Below are 12,141 nucleotides of genomic sequence, written 5' to 3' on the forward strand. Positions count from 1 at the left end.
CTTTCTTTTAAACTGTTCTCTCAGTAGCCTGCAGACACATTTATCCTTCCTCGAGCATTGATCCTGACCCCCACCAAGATGGCGGCTCCCTGCTCTGGAGACAAGCCATAGACAAACATTGCAAGGTGGTCAAACAGTTGGGCAAACAGCTTGAGCCAAGCAAAAGTTCAGCCCGTATATCGCCTGCTCATCAGTTCAGCGAGCACCTGAATTTGTGGTTCGCCCATTGAGCACCCCACAATGCACTGCGTGCTGCACAGTGCATTCTAAGCCCAGATTGGGCAAAGCTTTGCCCAATCTGGGCATAGTGAATAGCTGGTTGTTAAGGTTGTTAAGGTTGTTAAGGAGCGGGCTGGGAAGCTGGCTGCTACGTCCTTAACAACGAATGAGTTTCCCCGCTGACAGCTGAATGGAAAAAAATAGAAAATAGAAAAATAATGCAATGTCTGCAATGGAAAAACCCGAAAAAAATTGCGTGGGGTTCCCCCCCAATCAATACCTAGTATATGACCTGGTATAGGTTGGCCATTCACATCCCTCCCTGCTCTACAAAACTCATCCTAGATTTCTATGAGAGAGCAGAGAGAACAGAAGAGGGAGGGGTCAGGGGATCTACACAGGCAGAAGCCTCTCCATGCCACAGACATGCAGTAAGTTACAGCTGCTCTTCTGCAGCCCCCCACAGACGTTATTTAGCTGGTGAGGACTGGGGATGCTCAGTATTGAAAGAGGTTTCGGGCGTTTTAGCACCACAAATAGTGCCTGAAAATGCCTCCCATTCATTCGTTAGAAAAAGTCCTGCAAGCAGCATCTTTGGGGCGGGTTTGAAGCGCTGTAAAAAGCGTTCCAAAAACGTTCCTGCCCATTGAAATTAATGGACAGCGCTTCCGATATTTTTAAGGTCACTCAAAAAAAAACGCCCCGCTAGGGGCCAAAACAACCGGCGCTTTAGAGTCTTAAGACAGTGCTTCTAATCTCTTCTCATTACCTGTATAGAAGACACCTGGGGGCCAGAAATCTTATTTCTGGGATCAAATACTTATTTCACTCATTAACCACTTGACCACTGGGCACTTAAACACCCATAATAACCAGACCAATTTTCAGCTTTCCGTGCTCTCACAATTTGAATGACAATTACTCAGTCATACAACACTGTAACCAAATGAAATTTGTGTCCTTTTTTTCCCACAAATAGAGCTTTATTTTGGTGGTATTTGATCATCTCTGCGGTTTTTATTTTTTTCGCTATAAGGCCCCTTTCAGACTGGGGCGGGAGCTGCGGTGGCGGTATAACGCCGCTAAAAGTAGCGGCGCTATACCGCCGGGATTGCCGTCGAAATCAGCCGCTAGCGGTGCGGTATTAACCCCCGCTAGCGGCCGATAAAGGGTTAATACCGCCCGCAATGCGCCTATATAGAGGCGCATTGCGGGCGGTATTGCCGCGGTTTCCCATTGTTTTCAATGGGAAGGAGTGGTGAAAGGGGGGGTATACACGCCGCTCCTCTCACCGCTCCAAAGATGCTGCTGACAGGAGATTTTTTTGTCTCCCGCCAGCGCATCGCCTCAGTGTGAAAGCCCTTCGGCTTTCACATTGAGGAAGCTGGGCAGGAGTTTTTCAGGCGGGATAGCAGCGCTATTTTTAGCGCTGTACCGCCTGAAAAACTCCTCAATGTGAAAGGGGCCTAAATGAAAAAAGTACGGAAATTTTGTAAAAAAAATATTTTTTTTTTTATTTCAATTATAAAATTTTGCAAAAAATAAAATTTTCTTCATAAATTTGGCCTAAAATGTATACTGCTACATATCTTTGGTAAAAAAAAAATATTATTTAGTCTGGGTGAAAGTTATGGTGCCAATATCTGAAAATTGATCACACCTGAAGTACTGATGGCCTATCTCATGTCTTGAAACCCTAACATGCCAGAAAAGTATAAATACCCCCCAAATGACCCATTTTTGGAAAGAAAACATTCCAAGGTATTTAGAAAGAGGCATTGTGAGTTTTTTGAAGTTGTCATTTTTTCCCACAATTCTTTGCAAAATCAAGATTTTCTTTTTTTTTTTCTCAAAATTTTCATATTAGCAGGTTATTTCTCACACACAGCATATGCATACCACAAATTACACCCCAAAACACATTCTGCTATTCCTCCCGAGTATGGCGATACCACATGTGTGAGACTTTTACATAGCATAGCCACATACAGAGGCCCTACATGCAGGGAGCACCATCAGGCGTTCTGGAACACCCAGACCAGTTCTGACATTTCTCTCCTACATGTAAAAATAATCATTTATTTGCTAGAAAATTACATAGAACCCCAAAACATTATATATGCTTTTTTAGCAAAGACCCTAGAGAATACAATGGCGGTCATTGCAACTTTTTATCGCGCACGGTATTTGCACAGCAATTTTTCGAGCGTTTTTTTTTGGGGAAATAAAACAGTTTTGTGCTTTTAAAAAAAAACATTAAAGTTAGCCCAATGTTTTTGCAAAATATGAAAGATGAAGTCACGCTGAGTAAATAGATACCCAACAGGTCACCCTTCAAAATTGCACACGCTTGTGGAATGGCGCCAAACTTCGCTACTTAAAAATCCCTATAAGTGACGCTTTAAATATTTTTACTGGTTACATCTTTTTAGTTGGAGAAGAGGTCAAGGGCCAAAATTATTGCTCTCGCTCTAACATTCGCAGCGATACCTCATATGTGTGGTTGTGGGTGGGACTTACGTGTGCGGTAGCATCTGTATACGAGCACACAGGAACAGGGGCGCTGTAAAAAAAAAAAAAAAAATTATTGTTCATTTTACTTTATTTTTTTTAGTTTGACACGTTTTTCCCCAAAAATAAATGTTTTGATAACTTTTATTCCTATTACAAGGAATGTAAACATCCCTTGTAATAGGAATATAGCATAACAGGTCCTCTTTACAGTGAGATATGGGGTCAATAAGACCCCACATCTCACCTCTAGGCTGGGAAGCCTGAAAAAAAAAAAAACGATCCTGGCATCGATCGTAGCGGTGAGTCGGAAGAAGCACCGGAGGGCGAAGGGAGAATGATCAAGAGGCGGAACAGCCACCATGATCATTCTTACGGTGTAGGGAATTTCCGGCTGAAAAAGATGATATCTGAATGATGCCTGTAGCTGCAGGCATCATTTAGATATCCCTGCACAAAGTCAAGGACCTCATATGACGGCCGACGGGCAGGAAGTGGTTAAAACGCATTTTGTTTTCCAGAGTATTTTCCGGGTATTGCAGAGTATTGTGCGGGGGTATTGCAAAGTATTGTGCGGGGGTATTGCAGAGTATTGTGCGGGGGTATTGCACAGGGGGTATTGCAGAGTATTGTGCGGTGGTATTGCAGAGGATTGTGCGGGGGTATTGCAGAGTATTGCAGAGTACTGGCAGGGGTATTGCACAGGGGGTATTGCAGAGTATTGTGCGGGGGTATTGCAGAAGATTATGCGGGGGTATTGCAGAGTATTGTGCAGGGGTATTGCAGAGTATTGCGCGGGGGTATTGCAGAGTACTGGCAGGGGTATTGCACAGGGGGTATTGCAGAGTATTGTGCGGGGGTATTAAAGAGTATTGTGCGGGGGTATTGCAGAGTATTGTGCGGGGGTATTGCAGAGTATTGTGCAGGGGTATTGCAGAGTACTGGCAGGGGTATTGCACAGGGGGTATTGCAGAGTATTGCACAAGGGGTATTGCGCAGGGGGTAGGGGTTTTGCAGAGTATTGCACAGGGGGTAGGGGTTTTGCAGAGTATTGCACAGGGGGTAGGGGTTTTGCAGAGTATTGCACAGGGGTAGGGGTATTACAGAGTATTGCACAGGGGTAGGGGTATTGCACAGGGGTAGGGGTATTGCAGAATATTGCACAGGGGTAGGGGTATTGCAGAGTATTGCGCAGGGATAGCTGAGCAGGGATGGCTGGATGACTGCAAAAGTCACAGATCCAGCCCACAGCGCCGCTGATACCCGCGCTCCTCTCACACTGTACCGATTGGTACAGAGAGAGGAGGGAGGAACCGGCGTCATCAAATGACGCCGGTTTGTTTACATGCTCTCAGCTGCAATTTACCGTGATCCGCCGGGTCAAATACTTTTTTCCCCTCTCTGTATCTCTCCGTTGTTGTGTGTATGGGAAGTCAGGCTGGGGCAGGGCTGTGTGTATGGTGTGTGCTGTGAGCTGTGTGGAAAGTCATGCAGGGCTGTGTGTGTTGAGTGTATGGTGTGCGCTGTGTGGAGAGTCATGCAGGGCGGTGTGTGTTTAGTGAGGGCTGTGTGTATGGTGTGTGTTTAGTGAGGGCTGTGTGTATGGTGTGTGTTTAGTGAGGGCTGTGTGTATGGTGTGTGTTTAGTGAGGGCTGTGTGTATGGTGTGTGTATATAGTGAGGTATGTGTGTTTAGTGAGGGCTGTGTCACCTGTGTGTATCATGGTGTGTGTTTAGTGAGGGCTATGTGTATGATGTGTGTTTAGTGAGGTATGTGTATATGGTGTATGTTTAGTGAGGGCTGTGTGTATGGTGTGTTCTGTGTGGAGGGCCATGCAGGTCTGTGTGTGCGCATGGTGCGTGTATAGTTAGGGATGTGTGTATGTAGTGTGTGTTTAGTGTTCAGGACTGAGTAGTGTATATATATATATAGTTAGGGCTGTGTGTATACACTGTGTAGTGGTCAGGACTGAGTAGTGTATATATATATATATAGTTAGGGCTGTGTGTATACACTGTGTAGTGGTCAGGACTGAGTAGTGTGTATATAGTTAGGGCTGTGTGTATACACTGTATAGTGGTCAGGACTGAGTAGTGTGTGTGTATATATAGTTAGGGCTGTGTGTATACACTGTATAGTGGTCAGGACTGAGTAGTGTGTGTATATATAGTTAGGGCTGTGTGTATACACTGTGTGTAGTGGTCAGGACTGAGTAGTGTGTGTATATACAGTTAGGGCTGTGTGTATACACTGTGTGTAGTGGTCAGGACTGAGTAGTGTGTGTATATATAGTTAGGGCTGTGTGTATACACTGTGTAGTGGTCAGGACTGAGTAGTGTGTGGATATATAGTTAGGGCTGTGTGTATATACTGTGTAGTGGTCAGGACTGAGTAGTGTGTGTATATATAGTTAGGGCTGTGTGTATACACTGTGTATAGTGGTCAGGACTGAGTAGTGTGTGTGTATATATAGTTAGGGCTGTGTGTATACACTGAGTAGTGTGTGGCTGTGATCCTGGAATCTGGGTGTTCCCAGAGGTTGGCCCTCCAATTGTTCTTTGGGTGGCCCCGCCTCTCCTGGTGGAGGACAGAGGAGGGGGAGGTGAGGAGGGAGCGGACTGACTTTTACTACAACTCGTCCATTGGAAGTGAATGGGAGGAAAGCGAGGAGCGGGGAAAGGAAGTACAAAGGGGAAGGAGGCAGATGAGAGGGTAGTATGAGCGGAGTGGAGGTTCGGGGGCAGAGAAGGTAGAAGATCGGGGCACACCACTGACCCTGCACGCGGCGGTGCCGGCCTTATGGGAGCTCATCACAGGCGCTAGAGGATCGCACTGACTGCACACAGGTAAGAGGGACAACATGGACCATGCAACCACCTACCTACCATGGCTACTATACCTTCACCGCCACCTGTCTGCACCTACAGCACGTGTCCGGGGGGGAGGAACTTCTCCTAAAGTTTACTTTCCTCCAACATCTGGAGCCCCCGGTCTGTACAACGCCGAGGAGTTTGTTTGTAAATCCGGATCTCATATACCGGAGATGTTCGGATTTGTTTACAAAACTTCCTTAAAGGAGCCCAGAGTTCTCCTATACATGGGGGGGGTACTTTACACTTGGGTCTGGGGGGGATATACATGTTGGAGGGGGATGGTGTTTTGGTGTGTAATGTATGATATTCATATATATATATATATATATATATATTTGGTGTGTGTGTAATATTTTAAAAACAAAAAAATAAATATATATATATATATATATACAATTTGGTGTGTGTGTGTGTGTGTGTGTGTGTGTGTGTGTGTGTGTGTGTATGTGTGTGTGTATATATATATATATATATATATATATATATATATATATATAATCTCTCTATCCAGAGCCCTGAGGTTGTAGACTTGCTTCCCATTGTGATCAGAGGACAGCACTTCACCAATCGCATCCCATTGAGGTGAATGGGACCATGTCTCAGCCATGACTGAAACAATATACTTATGATTACAGCGCCATTCCAAAAATCCTGACCTAAAAAGAAAAAAAATATATTTTGGCAGCAGTATCCCCTCCTGAACGCTGTCGGCTGCACTGGCACCGCTCTCTGAAAAGTGATCACTTCTCGGAGATGACACAGGTGTAAGTGGCCCTTCCTATGGGATATTATTGTTTTGTTGTTGTTGTTAAGTGGCCATACCCGCTTCAATTAGATTATCATATACAATTGAATACAAAAATATTTCCTTTTAATTGTCTTAGGCTGCATTCACACCTGAACGCGCGGCGTATGTTACCGCGACAAATTGCAACGTTTTGTCCCACGATTTGCCGCGACAAAACACGGCGTTTTTTAAGCCTAACATACGCCGGAGGGGTGATCAACATTGTCGGCTATGCCAAACGCCGAAAGCCACCTGAAAAAAAGGTCCGGGACTTGTTTTGAGCTTCAGGCGTTTGGCGTGGAGATGTGAACCATCTCCATAGCCGACAGTGTTAAATCACCCCTCCAGCGTATTGCAGGCTGCAATAGCGTCGCGCTACAGGCGACAATACGCCTAGGTGTGAATTGAGCCTTATGGCCCGTACACACGATCCGAATATCGGACGAAAAACGATCGTCCGATGAAGAATCGTACAATTTTCGGATCGTGTGTACACTACTTTCGAGAGCTGATCACGACAGTTCATCCGATATTATTCGATCGGACATGCACGGAAATTTTCCTCGTACGATGTCGGATCGTACGATTTTCGTTTAGTCAGTACAGTTGTCGTCCGAAAATACAACACATGACATCACTTCCGATTATTTTTTTTCGGTCGTACGAGAATTTTCGTGTCTTTAATAACCTATTTCATTTTACTTGCGACTATTAAGCGAAAAAAGTCATACGATCCGTCGTGCGATATTCGGATCGTGTGTACGAGCCATTAGGCTGGGCATACATTGTGTGTTTATATTTATTACATTTTAGATTTACCAGTACCATATAATATGAGGTCAGACCTAAACACTCTCGGAGCCGGTTCACACTGGGGCAGGCCCTTGCACTACATAGATGAAGGTAATTCTAAATGAAATTTGAACAGGAAAATTGTGTAATGTATGGCCAGACTTATGCCACGTACACACGATCGTTTTTCGGCATTAAAAAAAAACGTTGTTTTTTAAAAAAAATGTCATTTAAAACGATGGTGTGTAGGCGAAATTGGACTCCATGTAGAGTTGATCAGCTCAGGCGGAAAGCGATTGTGTAGTATCAGCAGCACTGAGATGCTTTGGTCGTGAATTTGATGGCATTTCAATCACTCAGCTTACGAGATTACATGGGGTAAACAGAGATGGGGTTGATGATTTACCATGGCATTGTCTAACTATCATTTACGTTTTGTGTGTGGGCTGTCCACTATAGATTGGTTATTGCTATCAGTAGAGTTTGATCAATAAATCCATTGTTTATCTTGGTGTGTGTGGCCACCATACTGTACATGTTGCGGTTCATGAAACATACAGCAATCCAGATTGTGAATGTACGTTCTCGTATACCGACCTCAACCATCAGACATTGGATGGAGTTGTGTTGTCAACAGTCCCTCCTCCGCTCCACCCGGCTTTGTTTTAGTTGTATGTTGTCGATCTTTCAACAGGACAGTTTATGGTTAATTACCAACTGGCGAGTGAGCGCAATCAGGGCAGCCGCCCATACCAGCTCTTCTGTGTGCCCATTTCATACCATACAGGTGCATTGCATGGAAATGCAGATTGTCTGTATTGCACAACACATCTTTCATTTGCAAAAAAAAAGTTAGAATTTTGACCCTTGATGTGGTAAAACGCAGCCACATAATGTATGTCGGTGCAATTCATGTGCGTTTTGTTGTGTAATGAGCCCTTTACAATGGATGTCCGCGCACAAAATTGTTTCTGTGTTTTGTTTCTAAAACACAACACCTTGGTGTGAACGGGTGTCGCTGATGACACTGAATTTTCTTGCGCCTTTCACTGGTTTGTGGTGAATGTATCTCAAGGCCTGTCGTCCTGTGTGAATGAGCCCCTGGGAAATCTTTTTTTTGTGGAATCCAGATTTCTTGTGATCTAGTCGCTTGGGGTTGATTTGCACATATTTTAGCACGTCGGCACATGACCACAGGATAGCCATTGTTATGCATGGTGTCATTTACATCTGTGTGATGGGTTGACATGCGATGTCTTGTTTTTTTTTTTTTTTCCTTTTATGCATTCATTGACTTTTTTTTTTTTTAAGGACTATTAATGACAAATTGCAGCACATGAAAAATGCATGATTATTGATAAAGTACAGTATAAAAAACAAAGCATTAGGGTAGATATAGACATGCCGATCAGGCTTCAGAGGCTGACGGGCATTAAGTAAGCGATGCAGTGCCCCCCCCATCGCCTGTTTGAACCCAGTGTTTGCCAACAAATGTGCCGCAACCATGTGCATTGCACGCACTTGCAGGGTGTTTGCAGCAGTTCCCCATTTGTTTTCATTGGGTAGCGTTCAGTGGGTGGCAATGTCAACTAAACTTTGCCACGATGCAAAGCATCTCGTTCACAGCATGTAAACCGTCTGCTACCTGTTGCAGCTTAAAGTAATGGTAAAGGCAGAAGGTTCCATTCTTTCTATGCTTAAAGTGGATGTAAACCCTCACATAAACCCAGTGAAGTGCTCAGCCTCAGTTGATACTGAGATGAAACAAATCTTCCTACATACGTTTTACATGTATATCTGCTGTCTTCAGCTTGCTATATTCTTTACAAAGTGCACATTGTGTTAGAGATTTTTCCCTTCCTGATTCACCTGTGGGAGTGAATTCTGGGCATACACTGTGTGACAGCTGATTGCAGAGGTGGGTAAGTGCATTTTCTCCAAAGGGCTGTGCTGTGAATAGACAATCTCTCTGCTAATCTATTTATAGCACCCACCCGACACACATTTCAGGCTGGTTTTATCTCGGTTGTTGGAGACCTTGTCAGAAGTTATTGTGCTAACAGAAGAACGGAGCAGCAGAAATATACGGGACACATGGCTTTAGAGAGATGAAAACGCTACAGATATGTGGTTAGGTCAAATTTCATGAATCAGGCTTGCATCCAAAATTGTGTTCTGTGTGCACCATCCCCCCAATACTTACCTGAGCCCCATCCTGATCCAGCAATGTGCATGAGAGCAGCGGCTCTCCCAGGTCCCTTCCTTCTCACTGGCTGAGACAGCAGCTGGAGCCATTGGCTCCGGCTACTGTCAATCACAGCCAGTGAGCCAATGAGGAGAGAGTGGGGACAGGGCCGAGCTGCGCTCCTGTAAATGGTCAGTAGTGGATTAGGAGCTGCATGCTATGGGGGCACTCGGCAGGAGTGGCAAGGAGCGCCAGTGGGGGAACCCAACAAGAGGAGGATCAGGGATGCTCTGTTCAAAACCGTTGCACACGGCAGGTAAGCATGGCCTGATTCTTATTAAAAAAAAAAAAACGTTTTATATCGCTTTAAGGAGGGAGTTTGGCAGGTGGCAAAAACACGGCTCAGCTGCACATGAAGCCTTATGGACCTGTTCACACCAGGTGCATTGGGACTGTTCCAATACGAGGTAGTGCAGCTGAGGTCACGCCACCAAAAAAATAAAGCGCGTGCACATTTTTTTTTTTTTTTCAGCGCAGCATGGGGCTCACAATGCACTGCAGCAGACATAACTTTGTGACCCCCTTAAAAAAACAAAACAAGAACAAACATTAAAATGTTGCAATGTGTAGTTTCCAGCACACAGAGGTGTAGGTCTAAGCTCCTTATCTACAGATAAGTGTGAAGGTCTAGGATGAAGTTTCATCCACATTGCTCATCCCTAGCAAACACATGTACAACTCTGAGTCATTAAAATGAGAGAAGTATTGGCGGAACTGTGACAGACGTCGGTGTCTGTGCCTCTCCAGAGCTCATTGGCACTCTGAGGATTAGGCTGTGCATGGTGGGATGTGCTGGCGCGGGGTCACAGAGCTTCACATTAAGTGACAATCCCTTATTAGATGGAGCAGACAGCAGGGCGCACAACTCAGACACATGGCACCAGGCACGACCCCCTCCCTCTACACTATCTAGACATGAGCTTTGTAAACAAGCCACAACGGGGCCCCACATACACACCCCTTGTCTTCTGTTTCTGATCCTACTTTTTGCTTTCAGCAGGAGATGGGTTAACCGGTTCCTTGTGTCGAGTCAATGAAGGTTTGATGGATAGTAGTATAGAAGAGCGCTTTGTTCTCCGCACACACCTGTTAGTCGCCCGTTGTGAAGTTATGTTTGCAAACTGAGCTGAATAAATGTCAAACTTATTCCTTTCTCCAATATCCGATTTCCTTCTTATCTTAAAATAATGTTTTTAAGCTGAAGCTGCAAATCCATCTGTATATTCCTGTCGGTGTTTGTGGGCTGGGCTCTCCCATAGGGATACAAATGTTCCCGGTATGATGGGGGTCATGCTGCGATTCTCATGCCAGCCACCAAGTAAAAGAAACCTGTACCAAGAAAAATACGCTGGAATCCGAAAATATTACTCCCCTGGCTTAAAAAAAAAATGTAAGCTCAAGTAAGGCGTATGTGCGGTGATGTGAAGGGTGGGCTTAAACGCCCAAATGCCACACCTTGCTGAGAGAGCACGCCCTGCGACCAAGATGTCAAAGGTGGCTCTCAATCCGTAGAAACGATTGAGAAATGGCAAGACTCGCTCCTGATCACGTGACCACTATTATAGCCAATCGCAGTGGTCACGTGATCGACTGATCCTTCCCACCTCCCAGGCTTACAGACCCTATTAAAAGGGACGGGCCCAGCGGAAAGGGTTTAAAGCCCAACTTCAAACTTTTTTGGGGGTTTTGGAAAGAGTAGGGAGGGGTTGGAGCTGCTGTCAGGTTTTAAATGCATTCTGTGTCTTCATGAACCCTTTTATTGGATTTGTTGCTGACCATGTTTTTTTTCCATTCCTCTCTGACTCCTACAAAGTTCCTGATATGTGTCATACTCATTAGATAGGAGGTTATGATGTGCACACATTGGGCGATAGGAATGTGTGTGTCAGCAGGTTGTACAGCATGACTTGGTTTCCTCATGAAAGATCTATAAATATATTTAAACTGTCTTTGTGAGCAGGCATTGCTATAGTCACATGTTAGTCCTGCCCTGAGGAAGGGCGCCTGTAAGCCCCTGAAACGCGTTGGATTTCTTGTACTGCTAATCCTCCTTCTAGATTCTATTGTGTAGCGCCTTGGCTGCATTCTGTATATCTGGATCTTCCTCCAAAAAACCCTCACACCTCTTTGGGGGTAACCTTGTCAAGTGGTTGCAGCTTCATCAAAGCAACCAAGCTTAATGAAAAGACAGCCACTCGTCATTTTGGACTCGGTGATCTAGTGCCTCTTATGCATTCATCTAGGATAGAAATAAGAGAATGACTACTAAAGCTTTTCCCATTGTTGACATTTAGTTTTTCAAGAAGATGGGTGAAGGCACAGTGACCAGGAGTGGGTATGGTTACTCTTTAACTGCGATCTGGTGCCTGGTTTGTAAGATCAGCTGAACACTTTACAGGAAAAATACTGCGCTATTATTGGCCCAGCATGTGTGTGTGCGCCCAGAATGGCCAGAGGATCACATTAAATATTTACACTGTTCACACTGCCGCGGCTTCAAATCCGACATCCCTGCGTGAATTCACAGTGACTTGCATACGATTTTTTTAACAGAAGTCAATACAAGTCGTGCCAAAGTCACACCAAAAGTAGTGCAGAACCCTTTTTCAAGGTTGGAGCGTCTTGAGTCCCGCCAATTTTTAGTGCGGTTCCATTGCAGTTAATGGAGCGCCACTTGTCATGTGACTTTGAAGTCCCAAGTCGCAGTGGTGTGG

At 44.9% G+C, this 12,141-nt stretch overlaps 1 protein-coding gene across 2 annotated transcripts in view; it reads left to right on the top strand.

Moving 5' to 3' along the window:
• Window positions 1-5,298: 5,298 nt before the first annotated feature.
• PLEKHA4 (pleckstrin homology domain containing A4) overlaps window positions 5,299-12,141 on the top strand; it is a 98,227-nt gene continuing 91,384 nt past the window's right edge. The window contains exon 1 of one of the 2 annotated variants that reach the window (XM_040325695.1): window positions 5,299-5,576. The gene's annotated coding sequence lies outside the window, so the exon portion shown is untranslated. The remainder of the gene's footprint in view (window positions 5,577-12,141) is intronic. The other variant, XM_040325696.1, reaches the window with a different exon arrangement.

Source organism: Rana temporaria, chromosome 10 (genome assembly GCF_905171775.1).
Source record: "Rana temporaria chromosome 10, aRanTem1.1, whole genome shotgun sequence".
Lineage (NCBI taxonomy): Eukaryota > Metazoa > Chordata > Amphibia > Anura > Ranidae > Rana > Rana temporaria.